The following is an 18,323-nucleotide window of genomic DNA, read 5'->3' as shown; positions in this document are numbered from 1 at the left end:
TAAGGACAAAATTGGAGGACTGATTTCAAGACCTTATAAAACTGAAGTTATCGAGGAAGGGTGGTATTGGTATTAGAATAGTCATATAGATCAATAGAATAGATGAGTAATTTCAGAAAGTGATCTGCCCATATGTGCTTCTATTTTTGTATAAGATTCCAATGTAATTCAAAGGGGGGAAAAGGTCCTCTCAATTAATGATGAACTGAATTTCCATTTTGGAAGAATAATTAACTGTAAGCCTTAACTTGATGCTTTTGAATTTTGGTGCTGGAGAAGACTCTTGAGAGTCCCTTGGACAACAAGGAGGTCAAACCAGTCAGTCCTAAAGGAAATCAGTCCTGAATATTCTTTGGAAGGACTGATGCTGAAGTGAAGCTCCAAGACTTTGGCTACCTGATGCGAGGTGCTGACTCACTGGAAAAGACCCTGATGCTGGGAAAAGTAAGGACAGAAGCAGAGGGAGGAGACAGAGGGTGAGATGGCCACACACCATCACCAACTCAATGGGACTTGAATTTGGGAAAACTCCAGGAGATAGTGGAGGACAGAGGATCCTGGAGTACTGCAGTCCATGGAGTGGCAAAGAGTTGGACATGATTTAGCTACTGAACAACAACAACAATGCCTTACTTCATTCCATACTGAAAAATAACTCAGAATGGATCTATTCTTAAAAGTATATAGTGGTTTTAAACACATCTGTGAAGTTAACGTCCCTTCAAAATGCTAAGTTTTCTTAAATATAGGCCAGCTTTGAATATGACTAGCCTTAGCAACTTTAAGAAGAGAATGTAGGTGACTACCTGACTCTGGAGTCAAAGTCATAAGAAGTGTGACATCTTTCTGGATGTTGTTGTTCTTGATGTTGTTCATGATGTTGTTTGAACTCAGCCACCATATTGTGAGGAAGTCCACGTGTAGCTGTTCTGGTCAATAACCTCAGCTATGATCCCAACTGACAGATAATATAAACCACCAGGTATGTGAATGAACAAGCCTTCAGATGATGAGGAAGTCCACGTGTAGCTGTTCTGGTCAATAACCTCAGCTATGATCCCAACTGACAGATAATATAAACCACCAGGTATGTGAATGAACAAGCCTTCAGATGATTTTCACTCCTGGCCTTCAAGCTGCCCCAACTGACACTGAGGAGAGCAGATATAAGTGCTTCTCACCAGGCTTGGCTCATATTGTAGCTTCATGAGCTAAATGAATGTTGTTGTTCAAAGCCACTAAATTGTGGTATGTTTTGTTATGCAGTAATAAGACAACTAGAACAATGTAAAAGCTGCTGCTGCTGCTAAGTCGCTTCAGTCGTGTCTGACTCTGTGCAACCCCATAGACGGCAGCCCACCAGGCTCCCCCGTCCCTGGGATTCTCCAGGCAAGAACACTGGAGTGGGTTGCCATTTCCTTCTCCGATGCAGGAAAGTGAAAAGTGAAAGTGAAGTCACTCAGTCGTGTCCAACTCTTAGCCACCCCATGGACTGCAGCCTCCCAGGCTCCTGCGTCCATGGGATTTTCCAGGCAAGAGTACTGGAGTGGGGTGCCATTGCCTTCTCCAATGTAAAAGCTATAGAACTTTAAAAAGGAAAACATAGGAAAATATTCATGGCTAGGGTTATGCAAAGTTTTCTTAAAGTGAAACTAAAACCACACAAGAATAATATTGATAAATTGTTCATCAACAAAATTAAAGAACTTCAACTCTTCTAAAGATCCTATAAAGAAAATAAAAGGGAAAAATTCATAGTGAACAATTATTGATGTTTTCTAGATATTGAAGGTAGTAGTTTTTTTTAATGTATCGGGGCTTCCATTAAACTTTAATTTTTATCAGATATATAGTTCCACATAAGAATATTCCTGGATATTTATAAATAAAAATTTTTCCAGAATATATAAAAAGTGTACCAATAGAATCAACTCTTTTATGCTATGTTAATTTATTTACTCTTGGCTGCACTGGGTCTTCATTGCTGCATGTGGGCTTTCTCTAGTTGCAGTGAGTGGAGGCTACTCTGTAGTTGTAGTGTCTGGGCTTTTCATTGCCGTGGCTTCTCTTGTTGCAGAGCACAGGCTCTAGGGTGTGTAGGCTTCAGTAACTGTGGCATGTGGACTTCCCGGCTCTAGAGCACAGGATCAGTAGTTGTGGTGCGTGGGCTTAGTTGCTCCACAGCATGTGAGATCTTCCCAGACTCTTTTATCACTGAAACATCAAGGAAGTCCACAATCAACTCTTTTAAACTCAGCTTTCCCAAATACAGATAGAGCAGTCTCTTTATTGTCTACAGGGAATTGATAAGCATGAATGAAAGAAGTATTATATTTTCTCTGGGGAAAATATACATATTAATAAAAAATTTATATGCTTTTTCAGTAAATAGTCTGGAATAGAATTTCTATCCTTGAGGACAACCCAGTCTCCAGAGTATATTCCTCTACTGTAAACCTCAGTTGAAGGATTAATTTACATAGCTCATGGATCAGAATTTCTATAGAGAATTGTGAGAACCTCCTATAAGAGCGGGGCAAAAAATTCAAATCAATTCCAAATGTTTTATGCTTCAGTTAGTGTTTATCTTGAATTTTTATTCATTACTGAGAAGAATTGGCTGTGTATACATAAAAAATAATATCTTAAGTGTCTAAATTTTGAAATATATGTGCTTTGTGACTGTTGACAGGCTAGTCTAATGGCATTTTGAATTATGTTTTTATTACATACTTTTATTAAGAACTGTTTAAGTTTGCATTTCATTATTAGTTAAGCATTTCATGTTCATGGTTAATATATGTTTATCTTAATATAATGTTTACTTTTCTAGGGGTAGAGAGGAATCATTTCTATCCAGATGAAAACTATAAATGACTATTTACATGAACATGGAAATAAAGGGAAAGTGAAAAATTTTACTTGGTTCTTGAAATTTTGGGGAAAAGAGCATCTGTGTTTAGCTAAAAAGTCTTTTAAGTGGAATGATTTGTGGAAAACCAGTAACTTCAAAAACAGAGGTCAGATGAGAAGAAACAATGGCACACAAAAACCTCACATTCCATATATCTGAAATATATTTCTCCAAATTAGTTCTTGTTATGGTATTCTAGACCCACAATATATACTAGTACATATGCCATAAATCTAGAATTTATGCTAATCCTGTCCTTTTACTCACCTTCCAAATTTAATTGGTTGCTGTCTTGTAATTTTACCTTCAAAATTAGTCTTGAACGTAACTTTTCCTCTTTGTCAAGCTCCTCTCTTTCCTTCTGAGTTATAATAAGACTTTCTGAATAAATTCCCTAACAGTAACCCTAAATCTATCAGGCCAGGCTGCTAACATAAATAATGAGCAATTTGAAGGCTGTGGCAACAAGAGAGTTTAAGCCCTATTTAAACACAGCAGTTGCTAATCAACCTCACTGATTGTTACCATGAGGGACTATGGCAAAGTCTCGAGTTTAGCAAATCCATTCATTTTCCCAGAAACTGCATACTCCTAAACACACACACACACATATACACACTCACCAGCTGGCAATGGGTGGGGGGCGAGGAGGGGAAGAGAGAGTGAGGGAGAGGGGGAAGAGAGAGAGAGAGAAACGCCCACAGTATAAGAAAGCTCATTAGTACAAAACTGGCAACTGCGCTTTCCTGGAAGCACTGTTCATTCTCTATCATGTCCTATGCCTCAAAATGTTGACCTTTATATACTACATCCTTGAGATCCCTTGGGTTTGTCTAATGAAAGATATAAATAGACAATCAGAGTGAGAAGAAGAAAGTAAGATCAAGGTATTTATTTCCTTGGAACCTCCCTGCATATGTGCCTATGTCCCCATTCTATTTTGGCTGTGTCTCGATCCTAAAGCCCTCAGCTTCTGTCAAGTATCTCTCACCATACATTTTTCTGAGCTCCAGTGACTACTACTTTAGCTGTTCTGAAGGCTTCTGCCAGTCTTAGTAGCTGCGAGTCAGGGTGGTGTGTACAGTCAATGCTGTTATGCTCAGAAGTTCCTTGGAGTTTAATGCTCTGTAGTTGCCCTCTTGACATTCTTAGTAATTTTATCTTGGAATTTGTGGTTTATAAGTGAAGTTTGATGGGACAATAGAACAAGTAGCAGGGCCCCAGAGTCTTAACTCAAGCATTGTCCTGCCTCTCACCACCTGCCTGAACATCTGGACAGGTTCTCTGCTGCCCAGTCCCCCACTTCTAGGACCCTGACCTCACTTGGCATCCCCCTTTCAACCCTCACTCAGTGACTGCCTGCTGCAACCCGCTGCAAGGCCTCATACAGCCTCCCTTTCCTATCCACTTCAGCAACCATCGTTGCTTCTGTGCACAGTGGGGGCCTGGGTGTGGACATGAGAGAAGACTGTGACTTGGGGGACATGGCCATGGCTGTCGATAGCCTGAACTGGCAGTGGGGTTTCAATGAATGACTCAGTAGGAGTGAACCACTCACCCATCCTTGATCCTTTTGTGTTCTAGCACAGAGGTTGCATTCCCACAGATGTTGCTCATCTCTTATGGGTTGATGAGGTATAACGTGGGAAGTGGGCACTGACTCTCCCAACCCTGGCTGGCAGGAGGAGAAACCCAGCAGTATGTAGGCTGTATGTGCCAAACCATAGGGCAGACTCTGAGATGACTGTGAGCATCTGCATTCACCCAGTGAGTATTCCCATGCTTGATACTAAATAGCAAATGAATAGCAAATGTGTGATACTAAAGAGCAAACAAAAATCACAATGATCTGACAAAAGAGAGATTCTGAAAGAAAGGGAGATATTTTATATTTTAGTAATTTAATGGTACCTTTTATTCTACTTTTGGAATAAGAATCTCCATATTTTCACTTTATGAAGCGCTTCACAAATTATGTAGCTGATCCTGCTGAGATTCCTGGGTTCTATTAATCATAGGAGATATTGCCTTGAGTTATGTAAAGTGAGAAGTTTGAATTTATACTCCTATGTAAGTCAAGACCACTGGAAGGCCACACTGTGAAAAGGAAGACTAGGGAAAAACATCCATGGTAGCAAAGGGAGACAGTGAAAACAATCTTGTATCTCAGCCTGGACTCTGGGTAGAAAATAATAAAAATTTTCTTGTGTTACTTTTAAAAGATAGATAATGCTCTCATGTAGATCTTGGGTTCGAGATATTTCTATTTAGTAGTTAAGTGAAACTACAAATCAAGAAATTTAATCCGTTATCCCAGAGTAATAAGGTAGTGCCTAAGGGCACCTCACAGAAGAAAGAAAACTCTTTAACTCAGACCTACCATGATTTCCAAATGAAAAACCTAGACATTTGAACATTTGAATTGTGGAGCTCACAATCCACAATTACAAAGCACAAAAAGAAGAGTAACTAAAAATAGAATAGACTAAGGCAAAGCAGAACATTCACACAAGAACTCCTAACATTGAAATTATCTCATATACAATGTAGAATAGTTATATTTGAATTGTGTAAATAAATGATTACTCTGCACCTCTTCAATCAGTTGAAGGGTTTAAGAGCAAACCTGAAGTTTCTGGAAGAAAAGCAATTCTCAAGACTACAATATAGAAATTTTGAGTGGGTTTCCAGCCTATTTCCCTGTGAAATTTGGGCTCAAAGACACAACATCAACTCTTGAATTTCTCTCCTGCCCTACAGATTTTGGACTTACTGTCCCCACAGTTGCATGTGAATTGATTTCTTAAACCTCAGTTGCTCTCTTTCTCTCATCAGAATGGGATATTTTAATAATACACTTGGCTCTCAGTATTTCAAGTATCAAGCAGACAAAATCAGTATGATTGTGGACAATTTTAGCAATATAATCAACAGTGGGACCCTGCCTCTAATAATTTGAATGTGTACATTCTTCTTAAATACACATGGAATGTTTACAAAAATCAACTGTTAGGTTCATAAAACAAATCTTAAGATATTAAGAAAGCAGTATTGCAAAGGCCACATTTGACCACAGCACAATTTTAGAAATCCACAAATTTACCTAAGTACATTTGATTAATTCAAAACATAGTTTTTAATAACTTATAAGTTGAGGAATCAAAAACAGAAAATATTTGGAACTAATATTTGGACCTAAGTGATAATGGAAATCCTCTATCACAATTAATGGAATATTGCCAAAGTTCTTGTAATTTATAAATCATGTATATAATAGAAAAAGAACAGAAAAAATAATGAACTACATATTAAAACTTAAAAAGTTAGAAGTAAGACAGAATAAATGAAAAGAATAAGAAAAACAATGAAGAAATCTGGAAATGACATAGAAAACAAAAATTGCTTTGGATTTATATGGAATTAACATATTTGCTGGTCAAGGATAGTTGAATCCTAGCAATTACGGTTTAACCTAAATACAGTTGAGATAGTAAACTGTAAACTGTAAAGCCTAAAGTTGATCCTGTGGAAATATGAGTAAAATAGAAAGAGAATGGCTGTGAGTGTGAATGAACAAAGCTGGAAAATTCTCTTGTCACTTGTTATTTGTGTGACATTGAACAACTGACTTTTTGACCCTCGATTTTCTTATAAATAAACATGAACAATAATAATTATCTTCTATTATATAAGAATTTAATAAGATGTAATATGCTTATAACATTTCTTGCAGTTTATTTTATATATGTGTGTGTGTGTGTGTGTATATATATAGTTACCTTTCCTTTTCCTTAGAATACAAGATAGCATTCATTCTTTTACCCATATTTTCTTTGAAAAAGCAGAAACATCTGCTAGGTTTTATTTCTTAAATTAGAAAGCAGAACCTTTAAGCTCATTTTTCTATAGAAGAACCTCAAAGAAAATGCCATATGAATACAGATGATTTGTCCAGTGCAGAACACATTATAATTAATATCATTATGTTCAACCAAATTATGTTGCTAAGAAGCTATCATTCCCAACTAGCAATGAGATACCCTCTTGTAGCATTTTACTATGGATTAAGAAGAACTAAAGAGGAGAACACATACCAGAAGAAAAGATCCTCAAATAGGACTTTAATCAGGAGTCAGATTCTAATTCTGTGCCAATTGGATAAGCTTCCTCCTGTCTTCACTGTGTAGCTCTCCATATGTCTCCAATTTTAAACAAAACCACTCCCAACAGGAGCTCTACCTCAAAGAGGCCTGAGAAATGGCTGAGTGTCAGAGTCTTCAGGGTACTTAAAATACATTTGCTCTGACAGGATCTTGAACACCTGCAGTTATTTCAAAGGAATTTTGATCCAACAATAATTCACATAATTTATCATCTGGAGATGCCAAAAATTCTTTGAAAAACCGTGCCGTGGTTAGCAAAAGGAAAAAAAAAATGATGGTGGGTGGTAGTATTTTCACATAGGATGTTTTCACAGGAATCATTAAATTCTTATGTTTTTTCTTTCTGGTCTTTGTTTTCTTGTGGTTGAACCATTGACTGTTGATTTATTTTGGAACTTTATTGCATGTTTACAATTAACACAATAGAACTATTCTTTCATTTCAAAGGATTTGAGTTTGCAGTTTTGTTTTTATCTCAAATGAGAGAATATCTGGGAGTCTTGCCTTAAAAACATTGATCATTTTTAGAAATTCCATGATTTCCCTTTGAGCAAAATCACACCAAGATTGAAAATATTTAGCAAATAAGTGAAGAAACACATTTGATCAGAAAGAATAGAGATTTGGATTCTTTACAACCACAGTCATAAAATAAATGTCTTTCATCCAAATTGAGGGAACTTAACAAGCTAGAGCAGCCAGGACACTGTGTTGTGATTCCCTTTGTGAAAACAATCAGAGTGCTCATGAAAAATATCTGTGGGGAGATAGGGACAGTCTGAACATTGTGGCTTATAGAGAACCAGCTTTGACTGAGAGAAATTAGGGAACTATTGGATCCATTCAACATTCAGAATGAGTAAGAGAATTAATACTTTCATAAGCAGATGAATGCAAAGTAGAGTTCACTGAAACAAATCTGTAAAAAAGCTCCAGGTCATCATGATGGAAAAGTTATTTAGAAAATAATGTTTATAAAAGTTCATTTCTTTTTAAGTCATTTAATGTGTATCTTTGTATTAAATAGAAATACTAATATCAGATAGAAAGAGGGGAGCTGGTGTTATCATCTAGCTGCTTTAAAAACAAAAATTATTGAATCAATAGATTCAATAGATGCTCTCCTGCTCCTCTCATAGCAGCTGAGTCTGATTTTGGAGAGAACTCTGATTTCTCCTTTGGGCTGGCCCTCTGTGGAAACCACTGAGCAGTGTTGTAGCTTTTAAAGTGAAGGCTGAGTTTCTTGGAGAAAAAGGGAGCCTTCTACATTTTCTCAGTCTCAGGTTGTTCCTGTTTAATAGAAGAGATTCTTCAGAAGAACAGAGTTATAAAAAATCAGTGTCATTTCAATCAGCTTAACACTTGAGTAATATTTCTGATGCTTCATCCTGAAAAACCTGGATTTCATTGATTTCCAAGAATTAATGTGAATTCAGAAAGGGTGGTTAAAGGATGTAGTGTATGCAAAAATGAAGTGCCCATTTTCAGATTGGATCAATTTTGCCATAGAAATTATTGCCAACGTCATTTTCACTTAGCCCTTCCAAACCTCAAGATTTGGCTTTCCTGCTTGGAAAAAAATATATTGCATGATGCTCCTGAAAGATTTTGTTTTGCACCTCAGAAAACCAAGTTATACCCATAGAGGTGAATGAAAAAGCATGGATGGCCTAAATGAGTCTCTCTTCCAAATGGGTAAGGGAGATTAGGCCGTGGAACATGAAAGCAACATATTTAAACAAGCATTTCTTCTTCATCATTTTCTTAAATGTCCAGATTGATTGACCTACCAGAGAGCAGAAGTGAAGAATGTTGTGGTTTTACTTGGGAGGTGGGTTCAAAAGCTTTTTGCTGCTTAATAGTATGGGTAATTTTTATTTTATATTATGATGGAAAAACAGGCTTATCCTGAGTAACCTTGTTAGCAAAAAACCCAGTCCAGTTTTTCAAATGGATACTATTGAATTAAGTGCGCTAAGTTAATCTTCAGTTTGCTGGCTTCAGAGAAAAAGCATACCATGTCCATTCTGAAATGGAACGAACGTTAAACACAGCTTTCTCTTGTGCTCCTGGGTGGTTTGACACAATTCTAAACTAAAGACTGGTGCACTCACAGCATGACCAAGACTGCCTCCCCCTCCCTCTCCTGCTGTTTCTTTATGGTGGCCCTTGATTGCAAACCTGCTATTACAGCCTTCTGGAATTCTTAACCCTTTCAAAGTAGTTTTTCCTTTCCTCTCTTTCTTAGTTTGCTCTATATTTCAGTGACGGGTCTCAGAACCTGTGATTTTTGTAGACCTATCATGTGATCAAAATGTTCATAGGTTTCTATGGTGCAACAGTGGTGTTTATTAAACTTTAGTTGTTAGATTATACTCTTATTAAAGGCCTGCTTACAGCTTATGAACAAGAGTCTTGGTTCAGAGAGTGAGGTTTAGAGCCAGACAACACTTCTTGATTGTAAAATGGAGCATTTCTTATTGGCTTTGTGACTTTTGAAATATTTTGGCCTCTCATTAGTTGTCTTATCTAAAAAAGAGTTGAGCGTGAAAGCTACTTCAGAGGGTTGTGAAGATTAAAAAAGCCAGTGTATATAAAGACTCTAATTGTGCTTGTCACATGTGAGCTCAGTAAATATTCATTGTCAATCACTAAAGGCAGAATGTAACTCTTAAGATGTGGGATAGAGCAAATTTTTCAAGATTTAAATGATTCTCAAAATCCAACACTGATGATTGATTTAAACTATCTAGCCATACTATGGATGCTATTAAAAACTAAGATATAAGATATGTAAAATTTTAATCTATATGATAGAAAAAGATTTCTAAAATTTTATACAGCCTTAAGAAGAAAGTAGGCTTATTATAAAAAGAATTAGCCATATGAAAGCATTATAAATAGGTATCAAATGAAAATGTTCCATCCTAGGCTTGTGAAATCCAGTGATGCTCAGAGTTTATAGAGGAAATAGCTTCTTGCTGCCCCATAGTGGCAGTTAATGTCAGTGCAGTTCCTCCTTGCAGGTGGACAGTGGGACTCCTTGAGAATACAAGTACTCAAGTAAAACTGCTACAAAGGTAAACAATCTACTGTAGTCTTATTAGTGAAGACCATTGGGGAAATTAGCTGATAAGAAAAAGAACAGGATTCTAGCTACATACGGAAAAAAACAGATGGGAATTACCTGGTGGTCCAATGGTTAGGACTTAATGCTTTCACTGTTGAGGGCCTGAGGGCCCAGATGTTCCGTCTTTGGTCAGGTAGCTGAGATTCTCAAGCCATGCAGCCAAAGCAAACAAACAAAGAAAAAGACATGTCGGAAAGAGACATCCTGGGATCCTGAGAAGTATGTTGTCTAGGAAGATGCCATTAATTTCTCTCTTTCTATTTTTCACATAATACTACCTTTGTGGTAGTACCTGACATAGGTAACTTGGAAGCCTGGTAACTTGGGTGATGCTTCAAGCCATTAAATATTTTTTTAAGTATCTTTTATTTAAAAGGGAGGCTGAGCTTATAGGCTAAATGCATGCTACTGAACATTGCAGCTACCTTATCTTCTCTGCCATGTTGAGCAATTCAGCTCTGCCTCAAAACTTGCATTTCCTACTCAGCAAGCAGAAGTTATAGGATTAACTAGACTACCCATTCTTAGAAGGCAATTTGTGATCACTAGTTTTTCTAGAGAATGCCCCTTATTAATGCCAAGAAGCTTATCCAAATATTCACACCCCACATATAGATATCTCCCTATTAGGAGTCCTGATAGATAGTTTCTTCATCTCACTGTAGTTTTGATCAGATATTGGCAACTGCTAGATATTGATGTCTCAGATATTACCTGGTTCTGCTCTTTCTTTTAAACTTGAATTTCACCATCTTCATGGTTCCCACACCTAGTATGTTGTCTGATTTGGATCATTTTGACCTCGTGGTATCATCTCTCCCCACCATCCTTTTTTCTCCATTCTCCTGATGCTGCCAAGCTCAAGCTCCAGTGACATCTAAATTTTGCCATAGCTTTCAAACTTACTTCTCTCCCACCCTCCATCAAAAAAAGTATGGTAGAGATAGCATATGCTTTAAAGTCAGAAATATTTTGGTTTGAATTCCAGTTTCATGACTTTGCTGAGTAATCTTTGGCAATTGATCTTAATATTCTTCATCTTAAAATGACAAAATAATTTACTCAAAGGCTTATTCCTACATAATATACAACATACTGTTAGGTACAATGTTGATACTTAGTGAAATGCCAGTTTCCATTTCATTCTCTTCCCTGTGGAGGATTTAAGAGCAGGGTAGTGGAAGGAGCCAGGTAGGCTGCAGTCCATGGGGTTGCTAAGAGTCGGACACGACTGAGTGACTTCACTTTTACTTTTCACTTTCCTGTATTGGAGGAGGAAATGGCAGCCCATTCCAGTGTTCTTGCCTGGAGAATCCCAGGGACAGGGGAGCCTGGTGGGCTGCCGTCTATGGGGTCACACAGAGTCGGACACAACTGAAGCGACTTAGTAGCAGTGGAAGCTGTTGCCTTGGTTACAGGTAATGAAGGAGTGCATTTTAAATAGTAGATAATTTAAAGCAGTAGTGAAAATGACTAAAAGATCATTTACTTGTTATTACGCCAGACACTTGTAACTCTAAACAATGTCAGTGATAGAATATTTCTCCTTTAAAAATCATTTTTGGTATGTATTCTAAAGAATTGATGCTGTTGCTATTGAATTTCAACAGTAAATTCAAGTTATGGTAGCTTCAAGTCAGCATGTTTGTATTAATTACCTTTTAATAAACATTGAGTTGTATGGAGCCATTAATGAAGAGAACTTGCTGTAGACTGTCTATGACACATGCAAACTAAGCTTGTTCCTTTAGTACATTCATAGCCAGTTGTAAGAGTTTAAAGATGCTTCAGATATGATTTGGATCTCCCAACCCTGTGGTATTAAATATCTTGCATTTAAACAGTAGATCTGGAGTATCCAATGGTAGATCAAAATCTGTAAAGATAAAAAGTGGAATTTGAGTTTGTTCCACTCAGTTAAATACTCCATTTGGAGTATTTATTTGTGTTTAAATTTTTATGAATTGCCAAACATCTTTATGTTTAAGGCTGTAACTACCAATAGAATATTGATTGCTTCAGGCTATAGTCCATGGGATCTCAAAGAGTCAGACATGACTGAGCATGCATGCACATGTGAAAGAACATTTTCAAACTTAAAATTTATAAAATATGCTTTTCAATCAACTCAGTGAAGACAGACTGACAAATCTGGCTAAATTTACTATTGACTAGGAATATGCAGAAATCTCAGTTTTGATAAAATTGCAAAAATAAGACTCTTAACAGAAACTTTAAGGTTAATATTTATGATTGTGACAGATATATATATATATATGATATTCCCTTTTTCTAAAAATACATTTAAAGACATTAGCAAGTTTATCTATATATGTATATGATTGATACAATATTGATTTTATTTAAAAATTTTTAATGCCATAATTATATCACAAGGCTACAGGAAAAATCTTAATTGTGGCTTTTCTTTCCTGTATATTATCATTATTTACTTTATTTCATGGTTATTAATAAAAATAATTTTGTGATTAAAAGGGAAGTGCTGCTAAAAAAGTGATTGAATTTGCATGTGAAGTGTGCCATTGACCCACCTTAACTCCAATCTTTATCTCTTCAGTTATTTTACACATTAATGCAGTTATATTTCTTGAAGCACAGGTTTGACCATGCCATTTACTTGTTAGATATTTTCTAGGGTTTATTCTTCCACATAGAATAAGACCATATTAAACTCCATTAGTGTATGGCATTCACAGCTTGCTGCCTCCTAGAGAACATTATCTCCCCGTCCTCTTTTCAGGTGTCTTCTGCTTCAGCTACTTGCAAGTCTTCACGTAGGTCCTGTCAGGTCTTGTCCCCTCCCCTGTGCCCTCTTTCTCCATATTCTACTCCCACACTGGACTAAGGTCAACTCTATGCTCTCCAGTCATATAGCCTTTCCCGATGTTCTCAGGGCAAAAATCATGCTCTTTTATTCTGTGTGCCTATTGAGTATAAGATCCCAGAAAGCAAACTATCATGTCTTATCTAATTCAGAGAACCATTGTGGCTGCTTGGATAAGCATGCTGCCTCTTTTGCTTCCTGTTTCCCCTCAGTGTTTGTGCTGAGAATGTCTCATTTGGGGATCTTCACTCAGCCTGGGATCTGAGAAAGCTCTGAAGTTGAACATAAAATTGTATGTTTACATGTGTAACTGTTAGATTAAATGAACTGAATTCAAAGGGATTTATTTAATGAGCCACGATTCTTTTCAAATATGTCCATTGGGCTAGTTTTTCTTGATCTTGGATAAAATTTTTGAAACTTTCATAGATTTTTCAGGTCCTTTCCTCGCTACTACAGTTTTATTGCAGAAATTGAAAAGTCCTGACTATGCTAAATTTTACTTGAACCCTTTGCTACTGGAAAACAGTGATGTCTAAAAAATTCCCTCAACTCCTTTGTATTCTGGGAAATAGCCTATTGCAAATTACCACCCTTCCCTATGTGACTTAGAGAAGACAAATGGGTGTCCCTTGTTTACCTATGACAAGGCCAGACACAGATCCTGCAAATTCTCTTTCTTTGCCTCATAAATGATTGACTGAACTGCTTGTCCCCACTGATCAATAGAAACAAAATCCTTTATTAACCAAACTTTGGTTAAGTTTCTGTTCTTCCTCCAAGGCCCTGAATTTTGATCCATCCTCAGCTTGAGCATTATACAGTCTCTCCTGAGAGTAGGCTGACTTCAAAGTAAAACATTCTCTGATCTGTTCTCCAGTCATACCACCCTTTTATCCCACTTTCCAACACCTGGTTCTTTCTAGTCTTGTTTAATCCTCCCCATAACAGAAAAACTCTGCCTAAACCCCTTATTTCAGTAGTCCTTTCTTTATTTTTCTGTAATCATTTCGAATAAAGTCTTTCCTTACAAAATCCATATCTTTAAAATTTTGATGTTATAATGCAGTGTAACAATCAAAACTGCAAATTCTTCTCTAATTTAGAACTTCCTTCTGCTCAGTTTAGTACTGCTTTAGATCCGGATGGTCTATTGGCATCTTTTCTCCTTACTTTGTCAGCTCTTCACCTCTTACTAGCTAAGTAATCAAACCATAACCTGCCCATGGGAAACAGCATTTGTAGAAGGGATTCGAGCAGATACCATTAGGATTTGTTATTGATGATATCTAGGCCTTTTTTTCCCCTTTGTATATTTTTGTGAGGTTCTTGGAAAGTTCCACCACCGAGAATATCCAATGCCATATTCCCTCCTCCAGTCAGCCACCTCAGTCTCTAAGCCTCAGAAATCCATCTGGAACTTTTGCTTACCAACTTCTTTTCCCCAAAACAATACCTTTGGGTGGAGTCCTTTTCAAAAGGATCTTAGGCCAGTTCTCTCCTGTGGTGCCATTTCTTTGGAGAAATATTACTCGCTCCGCGTGTACCCCAAGTTTTGTTTTCTCTCTCTGCCTCAGTCACTCAGTGTTTTTATACTTCTCAGTCATGAGACAGAGCCTAGCTCCTGTGTGCCCCACATATCTCAAGTGGATCCCTTGTAGTCTTTCACTTGACTCTACCCTTCCCTCTGCTCTCTCCGCCCAAACATGAAGCAATGAAGGAAGTACCACGTCCTCACTCAATTCTCCCACCTTGTGATAACATCCTCCTCCTCCTCCCTCAAAACTCTTATATGACCTCAAGCCACATGGTGAGCAAAAGATTTCAAAACTAGTTTTTGCAATCCCGTCATAGGTGTTATAGGAGCTTAATCTAGAATATGGGGATCTGTGACACCTACTTTGGCGCCTTTGCTAAAACTATGCAGAAAAACACCCTATAACACATATTACAGTGATTTTTGCATATACATATTACAGTGTTTTTGTTTTTTCCCTGGAGCAATTTGATCAAAGCAATCATCAGATTCTCAAAATAGTCTCCACCACAAAGAATAATAAGACTAATTGGTCATACCAGAAGGCCCACCACATGCTTTTACATCTTTCATGTTGTTTGCTCAGCCTCACTGCTCTTATCTCTTTCTCAGTTTAATTTCTGTTTATCGACGGAGGAGCCTGGTAGGCTGCAGTCCATGGGGTCGCTAAGAGTCGGAAACGACTGAGCGACTTCACTTTCACTTTTCACTCTCATGCATTGGAGAAGGAAATAGCAACCCACTCCAGAGTTCTTGCCTGGAGAATCCCAAGGACGGGGGAGCCTGGTGGGCTGCCGTCTATGGGGTCGCACAGAGTCGTTCACGACCAAAGCAACTTAGCAGCAGCAGCTTGCTTGTTTGAAGTCACCCTTTCACTGATCCTTCATTTGGAACAAATTCCTACCTTCCATGTGCTTTACCACCAGGCTTAGTCACATCTCTGCATAATACATCCCTTTTAATTAAATCTTACATTTAACAAATACAGACTGCCCCCAACGTATCAGGACTTGTGTCCAGTCATGAGGGTACAGCGGGGAGCAAGGTCAGTGTTGTCCCTGGCCTCATGTTGCATTGTTTCTCCTGCCACCTCAGGAGCTCAAGAACAAGGGCTTTCTGTTTATTAATGTTTCATCTTCAGTATGTACCTTATGGGAAGTGTTCAATATATATATTAAATAAAGGAATTAATGTACACACAAAACATTTAATGTGTAAGACTTTGTGTTAAACCTCATCAGCTGAATGCAAACTATTATGTATGGAATGGATAAACAACAAGGTCCTACTGTATAGCACAGGGAATTATATTCAGTGTCTTGTAATAGACCATCAGGGAAAAGAAAATTAAAAAAATATATGTATGTGTATACATATATGCTGGAGAAGGCAATGGCACCCCACTCCAGTACTCTTGCCTAGAAAATCCCATGGGCAGAGGAGCCTGGTAGGCTGCAGTCCATGGGGTCGCTAAGAGTCAGACACGACTGAGTGACTTCACTTTCACTTTCCAGTTTCATGCATTGGAGAAGGAAATGGCAACCCACTCCAGTGTTCTTGCCTGGAGAATCCCAGGGATGGGGGAGCCTGGTGGGCTGCTGTCTATGGGGTCACACAGGGTAGGACATGGCTGAAGTGACTTAGCAGCAGCAGCAGCAGCATACATATATGCTGTGCTGTGCTTAGTTGCTCAGTCATGTCTGACTCTTTGTGACCCCATGGACTGTGGCCTGCTAGGCTCCTCTGTCATGGGCATTCTCCAGGCAAGAATACTGGAGTGGGTTACCATGCCCTCCTCCAGAGGATCTTCCCAACCCAGGGATCGAACCGAGGTCTCCCACATTGCAGGTGGATTCATTACCATCTGAGCCACCAGGGAAGCCCAAAAATACTGGAGTGGGTAGACTATTCCTTCTACAGGGGAACTTCCCAACCCAGGAATCAAACCATGGCCTTCTACATTGCAAGTGGATTCTTTACCAGTGGAGCTACAAGAAAGCTACTGAATTGCTTTGCTGTATAACAGAAACTAACACAACATTGTACATCAAGTATACTTCAGTTTAAAAAAACTCATCAGCTTAAAAGATAACTGTCTCAGAAGAAAGAGAATAATCTCATGAGGCCTAAATAAAGCTTGTAAAACCAACTATACTGAACACTCAGAATTTGCTAGCCTAGTAGCTTCTGTGGTCTTGGTGTGTTGCTTGCCTCTGGAGCTAATGCCTTCCAGAGAGATACAATAGAAGGAAGGTCTGCTCATACATTTTTGTCTAAAACTATACGACACCTAAAACTATAGGACACCACTGATAAATTGTTATGGTATTGCATTTACGTAATATGTACTTAGTATCTACAACATGGGAAATATGTGCTTGGCAGCAGTGAAGATCAAAGTATAGTAAACCAAATTGTCTGTCCTAGAGGAGCTTACAACTTGATGAGGAAAAGAAAGGCAAAAAGCTAACTGTATGATGTAAAGCAAAATATATGGTAAATTCATACTTGGGAAAGTATAGATGATGGTATGGAGGCTCCAGAGGTGGAAGGAAATCACTTGGATTATGGTTCTGGAGAAAATCTTCATAAAGTCGATACCATTGTAGCTGGAACTTGAAAGCTAGAAATTGTGAAAAGCAAAGCTCTTCAAGTGGAGAAGAGCAGAAACAAAAGCAGAAAGATGGGAAAGTACAGTTTATGTTATAGATCTGTGAATATTTACATGTGTGGATTTCTCAACACTGAGCATTTTCAATGTAGAGTCTGTCATTTGTCCCTAAGCGCTTCCTTTAATCTTTAAAGAACAAAGTGATATCTTTAGAGCTTGTGATACCCCCTGATGACCTATAGATGCTATAGGATGTGTTCAAAGGCTTTGGGAGCCCAGGGGCTTGCCCCTTTCTTTGGTGTCTGCTTTTGGTGGGAAGCAAAACAAGTGGACAAATCTCTTATTTTAAACCAACAAACTATTTGCAACAGTTTTCTTGTTATAGCTAAAAGTCTTCTCATATTTTAAAGTTACCGTTAACTTTACATACAGATGCACTAAAAAGCCAGAATCTAGGTCAGTATGTTCTTGGGATCACATTTAAACTTGGAGACCACCATCTGCCCTGCCTGGGAATGGTCACAGCTTTATCGGTCAAATATTTGACTCAGAATCAAAATAGTTTTCCTCTTAACTTAGCCTTTTTCTCCCACATTTATCTGTATTCTCATGTCGATTTTTCGTGTTTTTGTCAACCACCTCTCCCTAGATTTTTTTTTTTTTTTTGGGTGTACTTCCACTTCCTGGCTGCCTGCACAAAGCCAGGAAAATGCTCCCTTGCTTGGTTTATTTCTCTGAGTCTTTAAATCTGCATGGATTGCTGCTTAAATGATAAGACTGATTTCAATTAGTCATTAACCCCACTGGGTGTAGCCAGCACTGGGCTATCTGACTTACACTGTTTATGTTTTTAATTCTCATCATAATCCTTAAAACAGATAATCCTAGACCACAGTTGAGGAAACTGATGCTCAAAGAGATTAAGTAAATCCCTTAGCAAGGGTCAGGGCCAGACATTCAAAAGCTCTGCCTGCCTTTGAAACCTCTTCTTTCATTGCACAATCTTTAGGCTTTGAGTTGTGCAGTTAAATTTGGGTATATGAAAACAATTTGCCATAAATTTAAAAAATTGGTGAATACTTAAGAAAATATATTTTAAAAACTATTTGTATATAATAGTCAT

The 18,323-nt window shown here is 37.8% G+C and overlaps 2 long non-coding RNA genes across 2 annotated transcripts in view; one reads left to right on the top strand and one right to left on the bottom strand.

The window, feature by feature from the left end:
• The window catches only part of LOC129628873 (uncharacterized), a 53,723-nt gene extending 45,536 nt beyond the window's left edge, over positions 1–8,187 (bottom strand). Inside the window, exon 1 of the long non-coding RNA XR_008702959.1 lies at positions 7,009–8,187. This is a non-coding gene — a long non-coding RNA (uncharacterized LOC129628873). The remainder of the gene's footprint in view (positions 1–7,008) is intronic.
• The window catches only part of LOC129628865 (uncharacterized), a 69,955-nt gene continuing 56,130 nt past the window's right edge, over positions 4,499–18,323 (top strand). Inside the window, exon 1 of the long non-coding RNA XR_008702956.1 lies at positions 4,499–4,681. This is a non-coding gene — a long non-coding RNA (uncharacterized LOC129628865). The remainder of the gene's footprint in view (positions 4,682–18,323) is intronic.

Source organism: Bubalus kerabau, chromosome 1 (assembly GCF_029407905.1).
Source record: "Bubalus kerabau isolate K-KA32 ecotype Philippines breed swamp buffalo chromosome 1, PCC_UOA_SB_1v2, whole genome shotgun sequence".
NCBI lineage: Eukaryota > Metazoa > Chordata > Mammalia > Artiodactyla > Bovidae > Bubalus > Bubalus kerabau.
This window is presented reverse-complemented; position numbering and strand designations above follow the sequence as displayed.